Source organism: Megachile rotundata, chromosome 4 (genome assembly GCF_050947335.1).
Source record: "Megachile rotundata isolate GNS110a chromosome 4, iyMegRotu1, whole genome shotgun sequence".
Classification (NCBI taxonomy): domain Eukaryota; kingdom Metazoa; phylum Arthropoda; class Insecta; order Hymenoptera; family Megachilidae; genus Megachile; species Megachile rotundata.
In genome coordinates, this window is record NC_134986.1 from 8144389 (window position 1) to 8166516 (window position 22128).

General features: G+C 33.5%; 2 non-coding genes across 2 annotated transcripts; one reads left to right on the forward strand and one right to left on the reverse strand.

The window, feature by feature from the left end:
- The first annotated feature begins 17026 nt into the window (after positions 1-17026).
- On the forward strand, positions 17027-17099 carry TRNAT-UGU (transfer RNA threonine (anticodon UGU)). Its single transcript has one exon. It is a non-coding gene; the product is annotated as a tRNA-Thr (tRNA).
- A 4104-nt stretch (positions 17100-21203) lies between these two features.
- Positions 21204-21276, reverse strand: TRNAT-UGU (transfer RNA threonine (anticodon UGU)). Its single transcript has one exon. It is a non-coding gene; the product is annotated as a tRNA-Thr (tRNA).
- Positions 21277-22128: the final 852 nt, after the last annotated feature.

A 22128-nucleotide genomic window follows, 5' to 3' on the forward strand; every position in this document is an offset into this window, starting at 1 on the left:
GTAGGTAACCACACCGTAAAACATAGTAAATGATCGAAAAAATTTGTTAAAACACATAGGTAATAACACTACAAAACCCAGTAAAATATATGAAAAATAACGGTAAAACACTTGTACAATAACGTTATAAAATACACTAATATATTCGTATGCACATGCACAATTATAAATTAAAACGTTCACAAAAATTTGTAAAAACGCATAGGTAATAACACCATTAAACCCGGTAAAATATTTCAAAAATGGCGGAAAAGCAGTTGTACAACTACGTATTAAACTACATTAGACACTTGCACAAGTATGTTAAAACACGTATGTAACCACACCATAAAACTCATTAAATGTTCATAAAAATTTGTAAAAACACGTAGGTAACCACACCATAAAACTTATTAAATGACCATAAAAATTTGTAAAACCACACAATAAAACCCGGTAAAATATTTTAAAAATGGCGGGGAAGCACTTGACAACTACGCAGTAAACTACATTGATCACGTGCACAAAACCTGTCAGAACACGTTCGTAACAACACAATAAAACTCATTAAATGTTCATAAAAATTTGTAAAAACACAGGTAATAACACCATAAAACCCGATAAAATTTTTAAAAAATAATGGTAAAACACTTGTACAACAACACCATAAAACAAACTAATGCATTCGTATACACATGCACAATTATAAATTAAAACACCCCGGTAAGAACTTTGACACATGAGGAACCACACCATAAATTGTATTAATACACCCCCATAATTATTAAAAAATAATTGTTAAAACACACTAAACACTAATAATAGTACACTAGGTACACGAATATATCCGTATATGCATGCACGAAACACACCGGTAAAGTCACTGACACTTGTTGAATCACACCATAAAATTTTTTAATACACCCCCATATTTATTAAAAAATATTTATTAAAGCACACTAAACACTTATTAAAGCACATTAGGTAACGTAGAGACAAGCACAATATCAATTAAGTAAATCCTTGACTCGTACCGGTAAGTGTTGACAGGTGCGATCCGACCTCCTCGACTCTCGAAACACAACTGAGAAGAGTCGACCTCTTCAAGTGCAAGAGTTATTGGTTGTTTACAGCAGCCAATCAGACATCATATAATGCACCAATAGCGTGCAACCATTTTGATTGCACATTGTATAATTATTCGAATATTAATTTTGTTATAATTTTTAATTTTTCGATTGTTTATTAACCAATTTATTGTTGCAATTATTTAAATTTATTTTTTTTTTTTAACTTACTTTTGCAGATATGTTGCAAAATGATTGTTAAATAATATATTACGATATATTTTATTGTAATTAATAACTTTTTGTTATTTATTTATACAATTATTGTTGTAACTATCCGAATTCATCGTTTTTATTAACTTACTCTAGCTGATATTTTGCAAAATGATTGTTAATGAATATATTATGACATATTTCATTCTAATTCATTATTATATAAATTAATTATTGTAATTCATTATTTTCATAACTTTCTTGCGCAAATATCTTTAAAATTATCTAGGAATTGTTGTATTCAATTTTATTTTTATGTAATCTTTTGTAATTATTTATTACCGAAGAGATTCAGTATAGTGTGCGAACTATTTTGAACACATAATAGTTTCATATTTTTTGAGAAGTTTCATTTTTATATATTGTTAAATATTTACGCGCGGTTTTTTAAAAAATGACGTCATCATTGAGAATGGAACAATTGGCGCCATCTCTCCGGCGAACAGGGTGAACTACATGGTTTTGAAATTGCAGTTTCATTAGTTTTCCACATTGCCACTGGACGTCGCCACGTGTATCTTTTCCGTTAAATTCAATTAATATAATTGATTTTACTAATATAATTGATTATAATATGAATCGAATTACATCTTAGTGCAAGACCAATTAACTTTGAATTGTCTTGACTTTACTAAACTATTATCAATTTTTAACCCTTAGGATAACTCTAATTATCATAAGAGTAAAGGGCAGGTATAACAAGGGCGCGCGAAAATATAAATTCAAAACGCATCTGAGAACGAAGCTCACAAAATTCTTTCAACTTCTCAAATTAATTATTATATAATTACTATATGATACTTTAAGACTTCTCAACAGTACAATAAACTATAATATTTCAAATATTTTTATCGTATTTAATCTCCACACTGCAAACGCAAATTACAAAAACAAAATTGCAAAATTCGAAGTGAACAAATTAAACAAATTACTACTACTAATAACAAGTTTCTTGCAAAAGAGATTTCGAAACCCATAAATAACTAATGGAAGAAACGTGAAATTACCTCGTAGAGTTCTGCCTTACCTCCATTTCGTCGATCGCTGTTTCCAGTCGACTCGTTCCGCCAACAATCGAACAATTTACCTCAGTACACGTCGTAAGGGCTGTCACGCTATTCCAGCTACTTTCGAACAGCTTCTGCATTCGTTATCGCGAATTATTCGAGTTTCTTTTTCGACTGGCGTCCTCTTTAACGGGCGCGTCTCTCCCGACAGAGACAAGCTATTCGGGATTTCATGGCGCGGAACAATCATCTTCATGTAACCGGCCTGAATAATTCTGTATCCAGAACGACGGCAGACAAACGAGTTCGCGGGATTATGGAAATGATCGTTTAAGAGTTCTGTCTGTTCCACGTGACAGCAGGGTGCAACGAGAATTTCGCGCGAATAATCAACCGGCGGAGAGCTCAGGACCGATTAAAAGCGGGCGAACGTTTACGTGAAAGGATTGGAATACAGTGGTACACCAGAAGCTCCTATTATTCGAATACCATGGCATTTTCTGTTTCATGAATATTCCATTATCGCGAAATATTTTTTAGTGGTCGGACGATTCAGATGTGGGAGCACAGAATTTCAAATTTGTATGTTTGCTAGATAGGTTTTTTGCTTTAGATTAAGTATTCTTATTATTTTAGGTTCGTTTTTGGGATAGATTTTATTTTTTTGGGGTTGCTAATATTTTTATGTTACAAATCAAGGTCAAACTCGGTCATCTTTCTTTTTACACAGTTAAGCAAACAACCCTTGAAACTTTACTCATCGACTGTTAATAAATACACTTGATTCCGTGCATTCCAAAAATTTCTATTGATTCTATTCATTCTCAATATCTTCAAAAACCAAAATCCAAATCATCAAACTTAAAGGTACCACCTCTCCTTAGAAGTATTATACCCGAAAGTCAATAGACGTAGCGAGCTTTATGTTTATACACACACACATATAACTTTACATAGTTTACAAAATGAAAGAACATTGTTTTTAACCATTTTCAATATAAGGAATACATTCTAAAAATTCTACTCTAAATTCCCAAACAATATCGCTAGTAAATGTTGATTATTTTTGCCTTCTGACTATTACGTTCTTTTTCTGTTTCAGTTCGTTTCATCTAGGTTAAGGCTCATTTCACCGCAAGTTCTGCGCGCAAGCTATTCGCGTACTTTCATGTTCTTTTTCGCTCTTTAGCCACGTGTTTCGCTAAACATAATTATTTCACTAACTAGAATCTAAGATTGATCACTTTAATTAAAGCGTTAACGAATTCGCGAAAGAACTCGTTGTTTGTCTAAACGAGACGTTAATTGGCTCGAAAACAAAATGGCAGCCGAAGCGAGGAAATCGCGTGTTTCGTTGATAATTGTCTTAGAATATACCATGGTCAGATCTCGTTACAAGTTTCTATTAATACAATAATATATTATTCTTCAGTTTCTTCGCATATATACAAATTACTATATATATCAAGCCATAACACATTCATAATTTATTACTATTCTGTAGAAAACGCACATCTATTAAATCGTAGAATACAATAGCAGAGAAGGTAAGATCTGGATCCAAGTTTAAATAGATACAATTATACTGTTTTTCTCCGGACACTTTGTACATGTTCAGTAGGTTCCCCTAGCATTAATAACACCCATGTCGTACCATATCGAGTATTTTTAGTTTATTATCACTCACATCTGGTTGGCAGGACCCTTAATCTCAGTAGTAGAGTCCTTATTTGCAGTTTCCCATTCGTGTCGAGGTATCGTTGCTTTTATTACTTGCTGCGATCACTTTTTGGAGAATACCCAGAGCGCAAACGTCACTCGGTTTTTCATTTCCACCCGAATTCGTGTATCCGATAGAAATTAGGAACCGTTTCCCTCAGCCTTGTTCGTAAAAATTGTACGCCCACACCGAGCCTTCATCTCGCGAAATAAGCAATCGAACAGATGGACACGAAATAGACACGAGGTTGTTCGCTTCGGAACATCGGATGCATAGACACGTTGTTCGCTTCGGAACATCATTCGACACGTAGTCGTTCAGTTTGGAACATCGTTAAAAATAAGTAGAGTATCGGTGTTGTACAACTAACCTACACTTATAAATATTAGGACTTGCGATATTGAAACTTCCTGAGTTTAATCAACGCTAAATGTTACTTTGCGACTCTGCGGCGCACAGATTACCTCGAAGAATATGTCGTTCCTTGTGAAATTCGAGGGTACCGAGTGCTTTTAACAGTTTCAACGCTCGCAGAAAAGTTAAGGTTTCACCGAATCGCTGGATTTATTTCCAACTGTTCGAAGAAGAACGAATGTAAAAGTTTCGACGCTCTTAAGAGCGATCGTAGATCTGTCTGCGAAGTTTCGCGAACCTTTTTCCAAGTAGAACTGTCCTCCGTTACCGGTTAAATTAAAGAGATTAGATTTCGAGCCGTGTAACTTGTCCAGATTGTCTTAATTAATTAAACATCTTCTTGTCGACATCATTCGCTAACTGATAAATGCTCCTCGAGTCTGAGACGAGATCAAATTTTTCTGCGTAATTGTGGCATGTTTCTTGTAGCTTGTTCAGGAAATGTAGAGTTTTTCGAAGGTACAGTTCGAATTCGATCGATAAATACCTAAATCGCTTCACATTAATTATAGTTTAATCAGAAACAAAATAACTGAGAAATAAACGGAAAAAATTGTAGCAAAATTGTCAAAAAATATTGAAAATACATTCATTTCGTGTAAAAATCAGATTAAGTCATTTTCGAAATAAACTCGTATCACTTTTTCATTACATTTGACGTAACAGGGGACTTCTCTTATCAAACATCTAGTTACATCGTTTTTTTTTTAAATAAATTCTCGTCGGATAGGGAATAGATTCGTATGTTTGATTACCACCAAACGAAACACGTAGCATCAAAATGGCGATTTTTAGTATTCCAGAACGGTGAAGGACAGGTCGTAATTACGTGGGCTGTATTTTACGTATTCTGTCACGGGAAATGTATTTTACACGACAGATTTCCGACGTTTTTCAAACCCACCTGAATGGAAATTTCACATCGAGCTCAAGGACAACGCATAAATTGTTTACGCGGTGAAATAGATAAATAGGGATCGATAGTGGAGGCTAGTGTAACATGCTTGTAAAGATAGATTCGCTGTAACAGTCAGTTTCAACCTAATTAAAAATTGCTGTTATAAAATGAAAATAAATTATGTGCTAACAATTCAGTAGAAATACATACAAATATAAATTCTTGATCATTTTTAGAATTTTATACAACACGAAAATATTTTTGATTAGTACTTAATGTTAACCTTAACTTAGTCACAAATTAAATAGTAACTTAATATTACATTATTATTTATTATAAATTATGTATTACATTATAAATTAAATAGTTCTAAATAAGTAAGAAAATGGTTAACAAATTTTAACCTTAATTTTATTTTACAAGTTTTAAATTGCTTCAAATGATTTTTTAAATTAAAATTAAGCTCAAACTTTCACATCTTATATTGAATTTTTAGAGATATCTTAAACATTCAATAATGTTTAAATACAATAAAATAGAATATCCCTTATTCCACTACTAATCTATTATTCAGAAACCCCTTTCTGTTTACAACAGTATTAACACGTAACTATAATTACAATTCCAATCGAAACTCCCCGAATCGAATGCAAAAATACTTCTCATTCAAAACCAATAATTAATCCTCTCGTTCAATCACGAACAGACGTATCGATACACTCGAGATCTCCCTTTGTGCATCACGTCAGTCCTTCCTTCAGCAAGAATTTCCTTTGAAACGCGTTAATATACATACGTACACTTCAATCAAGTGTATTTCGCGATATTATACAATACACCTTCTGTATCAAATCTATCGAATGAATCGGGAATTGAATTCCACGTTCACGAGATAATTGTCATTCACACGATGAGGATGCTCGACGTATAGAGCCACTTTACACGCCAGTTTCAACGCTTCAGAAACTTGGAAATGGTGCTCCTTCGGTGTGTTGACCGCAGCTTGCTATATTGCATAACACTTCGATGCATTGAACTGATGCAAAAATAGGATGTTAAGGGAGGAGTGAAATGGAACATGGGAGGGTGGTATGGAGAAAGGGAGAAAGTTTTTAGATGCGTATTTAATATTTTATCAATGGTTCATGAGTTTGATAGTGATCAGAATTTAAATTTGTAATTTTGTGAATTTGTAATTTTGTGAATTTGTAATTTTGTGAATTTGTAATTTTGTGAATTTGTAATTTTGTGAATTTGTAATTTTGTGAATTTGTAATCTTGTGAATTTGTAATTTTGTGAATTTGTAATTTTGTGAATTTGTAATTATGTGAATTTGTAAATTTGTAAATTTGTAAATTCGTAAATTCCAATACTTCTCAATTTCCATTCATCTACATTTGTTCATTTCCAGATTATTAAACTTTTAAATTCGTCAATATCAAAATCATAATTTTTCCAAATCCCCACATTCTCATATCCTTGCATTCCCAAATTTCGATGCTTCCAAATTCCCATATTTCCAAATCTCCACATTTACAAATCGCCATATGTGCAAATTCCCACTATCCTAAATCCACGCACTTCCAAATCCCCACATTTGCAAATTTCTACTCTCTCAAATTCCTACACTTCCAAATCCCTATATTCTGAAATCCCCGCACTCTAAAATCCCCACACTCTCAAATCCCCACTTTCCCAAATCCCCATATCTCGAGATCTCCATATTCCCAAATCCCCACACTCTCAAATTTCTACTCTCCTAAATCCCATATCTCGAGATTTCCACATTCTCAAATCCCCATATCTCGAGATCTCCACATTCCCAAATCCCCACACTTCTAAATCCCCACACTTTCAAATTCCCACTCTCCCAAATCCCCATATCTCGAGATCTCCACATTCTCAAATCCCCACACTCCCAAATCCCCACTCTCGCAAATCCCCATATCTCTAGATCTCCACATTCCCAAATCCTCACATTCGCAAATTACTACTCTCCCAAATCCCCACATTCGCAAATTCCTACACTCCCAAATGCCCACGCTCTCAAATCCCTAAACTTCCAAATCCCCGTCCTCTCAAATACCCACTCTCGCAAATCCTCATATCTCTAGATCCCCACATCCTCAAATCCCCACACTCCCAAGTCCCCATACTCTGAAATATCCCCATTTCCAAATTCTCAAATGTCAAAATCCTTACATCCAAAAATTCCTAACCTAAAATTTCCTAATTTCAAAATTGCCAAATCCCAAAGCTCGAACTACCGCTTCCAAAGTCCAACCTAAATTCCCACCACTCCACCCTCGCAAAAATGAAGAGTACTCGTAGAAGGAAGCCAATGTAAAAAGTCCGATAATCGAATTTGATCGGTCGGATTATCTTTCTTTGTCTCCAACAAAGGGTGGTATGCCGACGGTTTTAATTTGTCCGCGGTCGGAAATCTCGAATTGAAATGAAGCGATGCAGAGGAGAATCGTGATGGTATTTTCTGAGGACTTCGTCACCAGGAATTCACGTGTCGACTACACAGCTTCGTTAGACTAATATCGAGAGGAGAGTACGCCCCGGGAATCTTTCGTTTTTCGCCGCGTGGGAAGCAAACCAACGTGAATTTCACTTTAATTTTCTGACCACGTATCAGGGACCGCGGTATGCGGGCATCGGGTCCTCGGTAAACTGGACCGGACCAACAGCTGAATGCTCGTGAAACTGCGTTACATACTTCCTATTAAATTAACTCTTACCCTTTCAGAATTTCCTTGTCCCGTTCGATCAACGACCTGCAAAACCGTCTCTATCCGATATTAATTATTATTCCCTTTCGCATGCAACGTGCCTCGTTAACGCGATCTAATTACGCTCGCCGATAAATCTCTGTCCCTTCTTTTTTATTCGTTCTATCGATTCCCAGTCTCTTGATTTACGGTAATATTTCTCTAAAATTATAATTTCTTCTAATGTCAATTTTTTGTGTATTTTTCTGTTTTGTTATTTTTTTTTATTTATTCGATGATATAGGTGCATACTTGTTTCTTCTAATGTCAATCTTTTGTGTATTTTTCTGTTCTGTTATTTTTTTTATTGACTCAATGATATAGATGCATACTTGTTTCTTCAATTTTTGTGTCTTTTTCTGTTCTGTTATTTTTTTTATTTATTTGATGATATAGATGCATGCTTGTACATAGTATATGTATACACATATGTGCAATATGAAATAATATATTAAGGCGTATTAAAAATATATCTTCATTGCTATAATAAATAAGTATATAGTATTACATTAAATAATTTTATTTAATACATTATATAATAATTTTACTTAATATAATTACTATAAAAACTTGCACCAAATCAAAAATAAAGTAAAACATCCGACAAAATAAATTGTACCCTGTAGCTGAAATTAAAATAAATATTTCTAAAACATTTCCCTGTAGTTCCAACAGAGAACAGAAAAGTTCAACTGTCTTCTGTTTTTCCATTCTTGGACCCAGTTTTCCATAAATTAATATTTGCTCGGAACTGAAAGCAAAGTGCCTGGAAGTTAGATCAAAGATGCTAATGAAGTAAATAAACTCTACTTATATTTCCATTAGCGGCCGCATCGTTTAAACGATCGCCATCCGTTATCGACAACGCGAAACACGAATATCGCATTTTCTATTCTATTTCCAGCGTCCATGCGAAGGACTTGATGAAGAAGAGTTCAGCAAGGCAATGCACTTCTATAAATCTAAATGAACGTTGACAGAAAAGTAGGACGCTTATTGCAACAAAAGTGACTCGTGACTTCATCCTGTTTCAATTTCGGGTCATTGCGAATCGTATTTTCGTTCGACTTTCATAAACACAATTTCATTAAGCCGATATAACCGTTCCGACCGCCATTTTCGAACGCGATTGTCGCCAATTTATTTAACTATAATCTTACCGTATACATACAGAGTACTTTTTACGGATCTGTTTAATATAATAGTCGGATTGAAAATATTCAATTAACACTGGGTTTACATATTAACACTGGGTTTATATATTCGAATTCATTATTAACAATATATTTAATGATTTTCGAGGTGTACTCAACTTTGTTTTGCAGAACTTGGCCGCGATTAAGATTGTTTTAACCTCATTGTTGTCACTCGCAATTTGTTGTCGTAAAATCAAGATCGCGGTTTTTATTAACTAGTAGATGTAACACTTGATGGTATGAACGATGCTCCAGTTGATAGTAACGACAAGATCAAATGGGGAGTTCATCAATGAATCACCAAAGAATTTATCAACATTCATATGCACGATTATATAAATCAGAAGTGTGCATATATGACCCGATTAACCGTGTCTCGTATCATTGTAGATTGTGTGTTCTTTGCAAACCTACTTTATATACTCAGAGATAAATTACATAAGGTATTGTGCAATTGAAATGATAATAAAGATTTGGGAAATTATAATATAATAACTATAAATAATTTATTCAAAGATTTGGAAAATGATTAGAGAAGTGTAAGTCGGTAATTAGAGATTTGACTTAGACATCTGTACATGTAGAGGCTAGGGACTGCAGCGACAGTACATTTATCGGTGCTATCAACCCCCATTTAATCGATTTATAGAAAATCATAATATAACAATTATAAATCATTTATTTAAAGATTTGGAAAATGATTAGAGAAGTGTAAGTTGGTAAATAGAGATTTGACTTAGACATCTGTACGTGTAGAAGCTAGGGACTGCAGCGACAGTACATTTATCGGTGCTACCAACCCCCATTCAATCGATTTATAGGAAATCATAATATAACAATTATAAATCATTTATTTAAAGATTTGGAAACTGATTAGAGAAGTGTAAGTCGGTAATTAGAGATTTGACTTAGACATCTGTACATGTAGAGGCTAGGGACTGCAGCGATAGTACATTTATCGGTGCTATCAACCCCCATTCAATCGATTTACTCAATTACTTTCTATCGGAGGCCGATAATTGTTGTTCTAATGCGACAGAACGTTGAATTAGATCGCTGAAAGATAAATCAGCAGCGTGCATGATCAATTCAGCAGGAGATGCCGAACGCGTCGATAAATTGTCGGACAGTCTCGCCTGGGATATTGTGAAATTGCTTTGACACATTTCCTACCGTTTGCCCGTTCGGGCAACGTGAATCGATAAATTAACCGATAGATAATGCACACGGCCAGATGGGACGTACGTTTCTGTCGCACGTCAACTGTATTCGTTGCTTCTGGCCAGTAATTCATCGATGTTAATACTACCTCAACTTCCGGCGACCGATGACCGTCGCCGTTACCGAGCTTCTACGAGTCATTCGATTTTCGGGTTATGTTAGGTTAGACCTTTGTTAGCAGCTTCATTTTTTATTTATTCTGCGAAAATTGTAATTTTTTTAGTTATTATGTTGGTAAATTTATTAAGCTGTTCGATTGTTAAGTTGGCAAATATCTGAATTGTTCAATTATTAAGTTGGAACATTTAGAAATTTCGTGAGGGGTTTTTTTAAGATTTCGTGCATGGTTTTTTAAGATTTCGTGCGGGGTTTTTTAATATTTTGTGCATGGTCTTTTAAGATTTCGTGCATGGTTTTTTAAGATATCGTACATGGTTTTTTAAGATTTCGTGCCGGGTTTTTTAAGATTTCGCGCCGGGTTTTAATATTTCATGACAGCCTAACCCGGTGAATTTCTGCGAACGTTCGAGCCGCAGCCATCTTGGCAAATATTTTCCAAGAACGTATCGTCCACGAATGATTCGCGTCACCCGTTACATTCGCCATACTTATAGACTTTTTCAATTTCGTTCACGCCATACGTTCCCTGTGCCATAGCCATACATATGTATAGGTAGCATAGAAGAGGCAGGGGACACGGCACGTACACCCGTAGAAATGTTCTCGCGGCAGCGTTTCAGCGGCCATTATGGTTTTCCCATTTCCCGAATGATATCCAACTGAAATGAAGGGAGATGAAAGAGGACTAGAATAAAAAGAGAAACACGTGCGCCAGCACGAAAGGGATAACGGCCGTGTAGTCGCCGGGAAATACGAGAATAATTGGACAGAAAGGACCAGGACTTTTACAACGCGTTTCTAAAATATGCCGGCTGATATTGCTGCGGGACAGAATTTGCCTGACTGCTCGTTATGTCTACTGAAAATACCTGAAAATATCGCTTTTATACCGTTATCGACGTTCCGATATTTTTACGAGTATTCATACTTTGCGGACGAATTTATTTCGCGGGAAAAATTCTGTGGGACTTTTGTCATTTCTTTATGAGGCACTGTGGAGATATGGGTGGTTGGAGATTTAGGATGGTAGGAATGTAGAAGTTTTTGATGTGGGGATTTGGAAATGGGGACATTTGACAGTATGGGGACTTGGAAGTGTGGGGATTTGAGAATGTGGGGATTTGGGAGTGTGGGGATTTGGGAATGTGGAGATCTAGAGATATGGAGATTTAGGAGAGTGGGAATTTGAGAGTGTGGGGATTTGGGAATGTGGAGATCTAGAGATATGGAGATTTGGGAGAGTGTAGGGATTTAAGAGTGTGGGGATTTGAGAATGTGGGGATTTGAGAGTGCGGGATTTGAGAATGTGAAGATCTAGAGATATGGAGATTTAGGAGAGTGGGAATTTGAGAGTGTGGGGATTTGGGAATGTGGAGATCTAGAGATATGGAAATTTGGGAGAGTGGGAATTTGAGAGTGTGGGAATTTGGGAGTGTGGGGATTTGGTAGTGCAGGTGTTTGCGAATGTGGGGATCTAGAGATATGGGGATTTGTGAGAGTGGGGATTTGGGAGTGTGGGGATTTGAGAGTGTGGGGATTTGAGAGTGTGGGGATTTGAGAATGTTGGGATTTGAGAGTGTGGGGATTCCAGAATGTGGGGATATGGAAGTGTGGGAATTTGAGAGAGTAGGAATTTGCAAATGTGGGGATTCAGGAGTGTGAAACTTTTGGAAGTTGGGAATTTGGAAATTTAGGGAAATTTTTAATTTGGAAATTTTGTGGATTTGTAGATTTAGGAATTTGTAAATGTAGAAATTGGGAAATTCGAAAATTTGCATATTTGAAAATGTGGAAACTTGAGAATTTGGAAATTTGAGATTTTGGAAATTAGTTAATTATAAATTTTGGGATTTATATAATTTTGTAATTTAGTAATTTAATAACCCAGTAATTTAGTAATCTTGTAACCTACTAAGCTACTAATTTATGAATTTAAAATTTAGAATTTAAAAAATGGTTAAATTTAAAAATGTAAAATAATTTATTTCTTCGCCTACACTTTAATATCTCTCCGTTATTACTGTTTTTATCTGGCATCGAATTCGTAGTTGTAACGATTACACATTTATTAATCTGAATTCTGGAAATACGAAAAACTGATCACGTAGTTGGAAACTAGGTACTTAGATAACGTTTTATTGAACGCAACAAACCATTAGATAAAACGCGATAAGATAAATCGTTTGACCGAGCAATTAAAGTGACCCGCATCGATACTTCAGTTTTCTCTATGAATTTAACCATTTTATTGGATAAAATGAACTAAACTCAGATGGAAGCTCTTGTGTAACACTTTAGAGATCAGGAAAAATACAAAATAATAAAGATCTATTTAAATGTGGATTATGTACATAGCCGAAGTGTATATGTATATGTCTTACAATGTTTAAAATTTTCAAATCTCTAAATTTCCTAATTTATGAATTTCAAAATTTTTATATTGGCAGATTTGTCATTTTTTGAATTTCGAAATTTTCATAATGTCAAAGCACTGTGTTTGATAATTTCCAAATTCTCAAATACTGAAATACATTAATTCTATAATTTTCTAAATTCTTGTGCTTTCATGTTTCCAAATTGCTACTTTTCTAAAATTTCAAATTCCTAAATTTGCAAACTGCTGTATCGCAAACTTTCTAAATTTTTGAGTTTGAAGAGCCAAAATTCTCCGAATTTCCTAATTCTTAGATTCCTAAATTCCCAAATTCCCACACTCTCAAATCCCCACTCTTCCAAATTCCCATATCTCTAGATCCCCATATTCCCAAATTCCCACACTCTCAAATCCCCACTCTTCCAAATTCCCACACTCTCAAATCCCCATATCTCTAGATCCCCATATTCCCAAATTCCTACACTCTCAAACCCCCACTCTTCCAAATTCCCACACTCTCAAATCCCCACTCTTCCAAATTCCCACATTCTCAAATCCCCACTCTCCCAAATCCCCATATCTCTAGATCCCCATATTTCCAAATTCCCACACTCTCAAATCCCCACTCTTCCAAATTCCCACACTCTCAAATACCCACTCTCCTAAATCCCCATATCTTCACATCCCTATATCTCCAAATCTCCACTCTCCCAAATTCCCACACTCACAAATCCCGACTCTCCCAAATTCCCAAACTCTCAAATCCCCACATTCTCAAATACCCACTCTCCCAAATTCCCCAATCTCCAAATTATCACATCTCCGACTTCCTAAATTCGCAAATTCCCAATTTCCCAAATCCCCAAACCCCCAAATCCCCAAATCCCTAAATCCCCAAATCTCCAAATTCCAAAACCCCCAATCCTCAACATCCCCGTAACCCAACCTCTAAAATTCCTACCAAGTATACGCTCGTTAACTGTAAGCACGATTTACCATGAAAAGTTAATTTCCATCCCCGAATAAACAAAGCGTCGCATGAAAGAAAGACGCAAACAAAGGAGAGAAATGATTAAGTTCGGTTCCAAGCGGCGACCAAGCAATTTTTCAAAAGAACACGCCACCAGGCTCCACTTAAATGTGTAACTTCCCAAGAAGAAAGCAGCAGCCGCGGTCCATGAATCTTTAATTTGATAAACGTAGCACAGAAACCGTTCGGCGAAACAACTTGCTAGTTTCTGTACAAACAGAGCAGCGTGTCCGTGTGTTGCACAATGTCTGGCGAATCCGTAGAAAAGAAGCTTCAGGCGTGTTCCTCTGTGTTCCATTTTTAGCCTGTTTAATCGTCGCACACACACAGGCAGACAGAGAAAGAGATTGGGGGTGTAAAGAGAAGGCAGCAGGATACCGACAAGGGAATAGGGCAGCTAGAAAAGAAAAATGGGAACGAACGGATCTGTGGAGAGCCATAGCTTGGGGAAACCAAATGTTTGCGGACAAATCGTCGTCGTTTTCGACGAGGAAAAATCAACAAACGTTTCTGGCTCGGTCCTAATGCAACGACCGATGGAAATCGTTTCGTACGCCCATGGACCACGGTCCTCCATTCGACCGACGAGTTCCGATCTATGGATATTGTCTGGATACGATCAAGGACACGGCGCGTGACTATGGATATAGTGAAGAGTTGGATGTAGTTTTTCTTCCTGGGACACGTCGGGGAAGATTGTTTTGATCGGATCAAATTTTGGTTGCGGATTTTGGATAATTAGGGGTGGGGGATTTGGGAGATGGCGTGGGAGGATTTTAGGGTGGAGGGTTTTATGATGGGAGGATTTTTGGATAGTGGATTTTAGGATAGCTTTGTAGGATGGGGAGATTTTAGGATGGGAAGATTTTAGAGTGGGAAGATTTTAAAATGGGAGGATTTTAAGGTAGGAAGATTTTAGGATGGGAGGATTTTTGGATAGTGGATTTTAGGATAGCTTTGTAGGATGGGGAGATTTTAGAGTGGGAAGATTTTAGAATGGGAGGATTCAAAGATAGGAGGATTTTAGGTTGGGGAGATTTTAGAGTGGGAAGATTTCAGAATGGGAGGATTTTAAGGTAGGAGCATTTTAGGATGAGAAGATATTAGGATGGGAGAATTTTAGGATTTGAACTTTTTAGAGTGGGAAGATTTTAGGATGGGAGGATTTCTAGGTAAGAGGATTTTTGGATGGAAAAATGTTAGAAGGAGAGGATTTTATGATGTGGGATTTTAGGATGGGAGAATTGGGAGATTTTAAGATAGGAGGATTTTTTTAATATGAAAATTTAAGGATTTTAAAATTCTACCATTTGAGGATCTGAGAATTTCAGACTTTGAATATTTTAGTGTTTGAGGATTTAAGTATTTTATTATTTTAAAATTTGAGGATTTTAGAATTTAAAAATCCTGATATTTTTGCTCTTTAGAATTTTGGTATTTGAGCATTTGAATATTTGAGTATTTGAGTGTTTGATAATGTAAGAATTTTACAATTTTGTAATTCTGTCACATTAGAAATTCAACATTTAAACATTTTAATATTTAAAATGTTTAACATTTAAACGATTTTTCTTTGAAAACTTGAGACTAAAATTTATGAACCTTGAAATCTTAAATCTTTAAAATGTTTAAATTATTAACTTTAATTTTAAACTTCGCTAAATTTGTAACTGTAGAACTTTATAAACCTAAAATGAATCTAATTGAAATTTTTTAAATGTTTAGACTATTAACACTAATTTAACACTTCGCTAAATTTGTAACTCCAGAACTTCATAAACCTAAAATAAATCTAATTGAAATTGTATAATATTTTAGCATAAAATATTTTTTTGTTTCGCAAATGTCTACCTTCATGAAACTGGAAGTCTTACGTCGTAGAAGCAGCGCATGCATAATAAAGTAACTATGATTTGTTTGAACATCATTATTACCAGCGATTGGTATTTACCGTGTAATAATGTAATTAGATAATCATTAACAAGACCGATGTGTAATTTAGCTAGCGCGATTGCGATCGATCCACTCACGATTCAATTATTACTAATTGTTTGCGTGTTTATCAATCAAGATTACGCGTGAAACGTAATCATTCATGATTTGATGAGCAATATTACATGTTTTATAAGATTAATCGTTCGGATTCGATTGATTGAGAGATAGTCTACTGGTATATTAAATGTATTTAAGTGCTAGTATATTTACTAGCATTACTAGAATATTTAGTTAGTATATTGAGTTAGTATATTAGTATTACTAGTACATTTAATTAGTAATATCTTAAATAATATTTTAATAAATTTATTTGCTTAATTTGTTTGTTGAAAAAAATTGTTTTGATGCAATAATAATTAATTTATATTTCATTTTTACTAAGTTACTTAATTATAGTTAACAATTAACTAATAAGTAACTAAGTATCTTTACTTCTTTAGTAAGTAAAATTGACTTTTCATTTATATTAATTACACTTATTATATTATTTACAACTATATCTAATTTTGAGAATATAGTATTTAGTATTAAGTATTAATATTATTATTAGTATTCAGTATTTAATATACTTAATATACAATACATTAGTCATATCAAAAATAATAATAATTAATATATTTTCAAGATACACAAATTTTATTTATTATATTACACTTATCATATTCAATATTTATAATAAATAAAATGCACTTATGATTCAGAGAATACTAATTATTATAAATTATGACTACAACTATAAGAATATTTTGAAAGTGAAATATAGTTAATATGTACTGATCATAGTTTACTTTTAACTCTCACTTGAACCGAATACATATACTTCTACAAGCTGAGTACTTGTTTTAATACGTTTATTATGTTTTTATGCAATAATAGGTATTACAAAATGAAAATGTTTCTAAATTATAGATTCACAAGTTTTTGTAGCTTCACAAAGAAAAAGGAGTCGTGTAAGCCTCCATAGCTCAGGGGTTAGAGCACTGGTCTTGTAAACCAGGGGTCGAGAGTTCAAATCTCTCTGGGGGCAAACTTTTTTTTCTTTTATTCTCACTCCAAAATTCATTCTGTACTCAAAGACAGACACATATAATATTAAAAATAATAAAATAAATTATTTACGAACAAATTATTATTATTAATGAAAAAGAAAAGATCTTATATAAGAGCAGGAGGAACAAACTGATTTTTAGAAACAAAAATATTCTTAAATGTTATTCGACCTATTTAATCATTTCTAAAATATCCAAATTAAAATATTTAAATTAGTAGAAAAGTACATATGTACAGTAATAATTATTACACCACACATATTTGCACAAACGTGTCTTATCTGAAAGTTGACTATCGTGACTCAAAGTCTTATCAATCGGTATTTTTATTTTTACCAAACTTTATCATCTTTTCAATCTTCCATTTCTGTCACCTATACAACTGATTCAAGCATGAAATTAAATGTAAAACTTTCTGTAACTTTTAACTTTCTGAAAGCAATGAATTTTTGAAGATTCCTCCAACAAAATTCAAACATCATTCACGTATAATCTTTTGTTCCAAACTCCATTAAACGAAATTCGTACAAATCCCTAATACAATTTTACTTAAACTTAATGTCTTCTGATCGACTACGTGCAAATATTTGTAACAGTTCACTGAACTTCTCGTTGTCCCTGTAGAAATTCTTCGACCCAAACCACTGATGTTTCGCGATCGATCATCGCGATAAAACGTGCGATACCACCTGTGGACAAAATTTCTCCCAGCGCGACTGGTCACGTTCCCATTACAGGTGAACGTAAAACCCACATCCGACTGGGAAATTGTTGTCCTCGTTAAACGAAGTGCATGTATTGTACGCGATTACATTTCGTGAATCACTCCTTCATAATTTATAAATAAAAATATACGTGCTTCGAATTTGTACGAAAACTAATTCTCTTGTTAATGTTGCTATTATATCTTTTTGTACTTCCTTCGCTAAGTACATTATTTCATTTTTAACTTCTGAAAAATATTTTTCTTATTAAGCAAGTTTATAGACACTTTTATAAATGTATAAACACTTTTCATTATGATTATAATAAATAATTTTTATTTATTTTTGACAATTTGTTTTAGATTATTGTTCTACATTTTTTAAATAAATAATTTGTTCTACATTATTTTTTAAATAAACATATTATGTATTATTATGCATTTACTGAATTTATTGACAAAATGAAATAAACTAAACACACAGTAAATCAAGTATATTGAGCAAATAATATGAAAGAGTGCACGTACATTTATTTAATACATCCAGTACAGAATGAATGAATAAATAATACAAAAGTGAAAAGAATGAGTTATTGAATATTAAAACACATTGAATATATTCAAGAATATTGAATACAAATTGCTGGCAATGAATAAATTATTTTTTACTTATTCACCATATGTTTCTTTTCATAAATTTAATTTGATGCAACATATTAATATTTGATTATATTAATTTTTCCAGAAATTTATACTGTCGAATAAATTTCTGTCATTTGACAAAAGAGCTGTTAAATTCTCTATAAATAAACTATGTGAACGTTTTACAGTAATCAGAAAAATGATTTATTTTTGGAATAGTAGAATGTGCTTATTGGCTTTTACAGAAGAGTAGATAACAGTTTCATCAACGATAGCGTTTCAGCTTCCATTTCATACAGGAAATTGTAAAGGGGTCAAGTTAGCCGGTCATTAAAAATTTAAAATATAGATACTACCTTTCGTGTTACGAGAAAATATTTGAACGAAGGAATGCTTGAAGGGAGCAAATAGTACGATGAGGGTCGCTACTTTCTTGAATTTACAACTTTCGGAATTTCTCAAAGCTTTTACCTCTTGAAATTAAACTTATATTTTTCGTTGATTCTTTCGTTGGCTTTAGAGGACGTAAAATGCTATAACACTATCTGTATTAAAAAAGTTTCATTATAAAAATATACCGTGATTAATATATTTCAGTGAGGATTACTCAAATGTACTAAGCATAAATTCATTTTGAAAAACTTCTACTATTTTCATTTTCAATCTTCTGTTATTTTAATTATTACATATATTAATACACATATTATTACATATATTACATACATTAATTTATATATTATCTATTGATGTATCATGCTCCTCTCGATTATTCTTGAAGGCACGATAGTTGCACCCAATGTGTCGGGTGAACTCGTTTGTGCATAAGACAGGGTGAAAAATTAACAATATAGGTACGGTGCTGATTGAATTTATTCAGCAATAGTTTTTAGTAGGTTTTAAAGTGACTTGGTTGAATGTTGAATCGTTTCTGATATTTTTACATTTTGGTATGTGTGAAGTAAACAATTTTTTGGTTATGGAGTGGTGGTTCTACCAATCCGACGTAAGCTGTAGAGGGAGGAAATAGAATAGAGGGTGGAAATAGAAGAAAGAGGGAGGAAGGCTGGACTAACGGTTTGGTTCTTCAGGTAGTTTGGAAAAAATTCTAATTTTTAGGGACAAGTTTACAGCGTGACGACTAACTACTTACTATGGTCCAAAAAATATGGTGTCCTAAAACAGTTTAGGTTTCCGTCATCATCTGTTCTATAAACGGTTTGGGTCCTAACTATACAATACTACGATGCTACAGTTAAATCATAGAAAACCAATGCATGTACCATGTACAGATGCATGTAGATGCCGTGCGAGGTCAAGGCATCGTCCAACAATTTACGAATATCGAATTTACGATAAATCTTCAGACAAAACAATATAAAAACTTCCTCCAAAAATTAAATCTTGAATGAAAAAATACAATATTACGACGCCACATTATTTTATACATATTACATATATTAGTTTCGTGAATTTACATAAAAGTTTAAATTAATTCTTCAAAAAAATTAAACTTAATTCTTCATTGTCGATCGACGTTTGATTTCGCAGGCTATTAAAGTCTTAATTACCATTTAAACATTCAAAATGTCCAACTCATACATGAAGAAATTTGATTTCGCCGCGTCAGATAGAAAGACCGATTGTCTGAAACTCGCGAAACGTATCAAAAGGAAAAGGATACATTATCCAGCGTTAAATTCACAAGACGCTATAACACAATGCAACTCGAAATTCGCCCTAATTTTCAGCACGTAGCGTCGAATATACGGGAGCTTTATGTTATCGAGAAAACTGAGCCAGGACCGGGGGTCTCCTTCAACAATGCCAAGCACTTTGCGTCGGAGTAACTTGCAATTCAACTTTCATGGCTTTTGTTAACGCGAATTTATCGATTGCTCGCTCAATACCGAGCTCGATACTGCCATGTGAAACGTAAGCAAAAAGCAATACTTAATTTACCTATTTCAATGAGACATTGTCTTGGAAACAGATTAAATCTCCGAACGAAATTCCACCTTTTGAATATTGATACTTTCATGGAACCTCTTAATGGGTCAATATTGATCCATATACATTTTCTCTCTCTAATGGTATAACCTTTGCAGTGATTACATATATAAAATGTATATGTAAAATGTGAGATTCATTAGTTTGAATTAATTAAAGATTAAATTAAAACGTGAGGTTATTTCAACAAGTACTCATTAGGTCTAATAATGAAAATGTAGAGAATGTTCACTTTTTACAAGTTATATGTCATAGTTCAATTATGATATAATTTTATTTCATTGGGCTTGAATTTGCCTTCAGAAAATGTGATCAGTTCAATAATTATCGAATTCATATATTTTTCTCCGATTTATTCAGATCGATTTTACAAAAATTACTGAAAGTGGTTAATGGAAGGACAATAATGATATGATTTTATGAATAAATTGATCTACAACAAAATTTTCAATATAACATTTTGAATATTGTGTATTTGGAATTGGAATGTAAATTTGAAGAAAAGTAGTATTTACTATTTAAAATAAACTGTTATTCGATTAACTGTTGTACGATTATTCCGTTTTATTAAAATGAAAAGAAAGTTTTGGTAATAAATTTGAATAAAATTACATGGCTCTTTTTATTCCGCTGTTATATATAATTCCGGGTTACACAATTCTCTTGTACCGGAGTTTATCAAACTGATAACATGAGAATTGTTAGAAGAGACATTCGCAGGAAAAAAATTTGCCTCCAGAGAGATTTGAACTCTCGACCCCTGGTTTACAAGACCAGTGCTCTAACCCCTGAGCTATGGAGGCTGTTGAAGTTTTTTTTCTTATGCACCTCCGACAAACTTTTTATCTTAGAAAATCTCCATTTATATGTCACGTGATAGAAAATACTGAAATTGTTACTTAATGATCTTACAATTTCATCAAATTCCAAATTACCTAATTTAGAATGATTTATATTTATAAATTTTACAATCTTGTGAGTTACTTGATTTTCAAAGTGCAGAATGTTTAAATTAGGATATTTAAAAATTGTCAATATGTATTAGGTTTAAAAATTTGTAATGTTTTAAATTTATAAATTGGTTCATTTGTAAGCTTTTAAGATTTCAATTTTTCTAGATTCTGAAGTTTCTGAATTTTTAAAAGTTCTTATTAGAATTTTACAAATTCTAAAATTCCTAGAATTCCTAGATTGTCCCAATTTTCTAAATTCCTTAAATTCTCAAGATTCCCTCAATTCCCTAATTTCTTCAAATTTCCCAAATTCTCAAAATTCCTTAAAATCTCTAAAATACCCTAAGGACTATAAAAACTCTACAATCTCTAGAATCCCTACATTACCCAAATTCCCTAAATTTCCCAAATCTTCAAAATCACCTAAGTTCCATAAATTCTCTGAATTCCCCGAATTCCCCAGATATCCGTATTCTGTAAATTCCCGAAAATCCCTAACATCCCTCCATTACTTAGATTTCCAAATTATCTAAATTTCATCGTCTCTAAATTCCCGAAAATACCTAAAATCCCTACATTACTTAAATTCCCAAATTACCTAAATTTCATCGTCTCTAAATTCCCGAAAATCCCTACATTACCTAAATTTCCAAATTACCCAAATTTCATCGTCTCTAAATTCCCAAATTACCCAAATTTCAT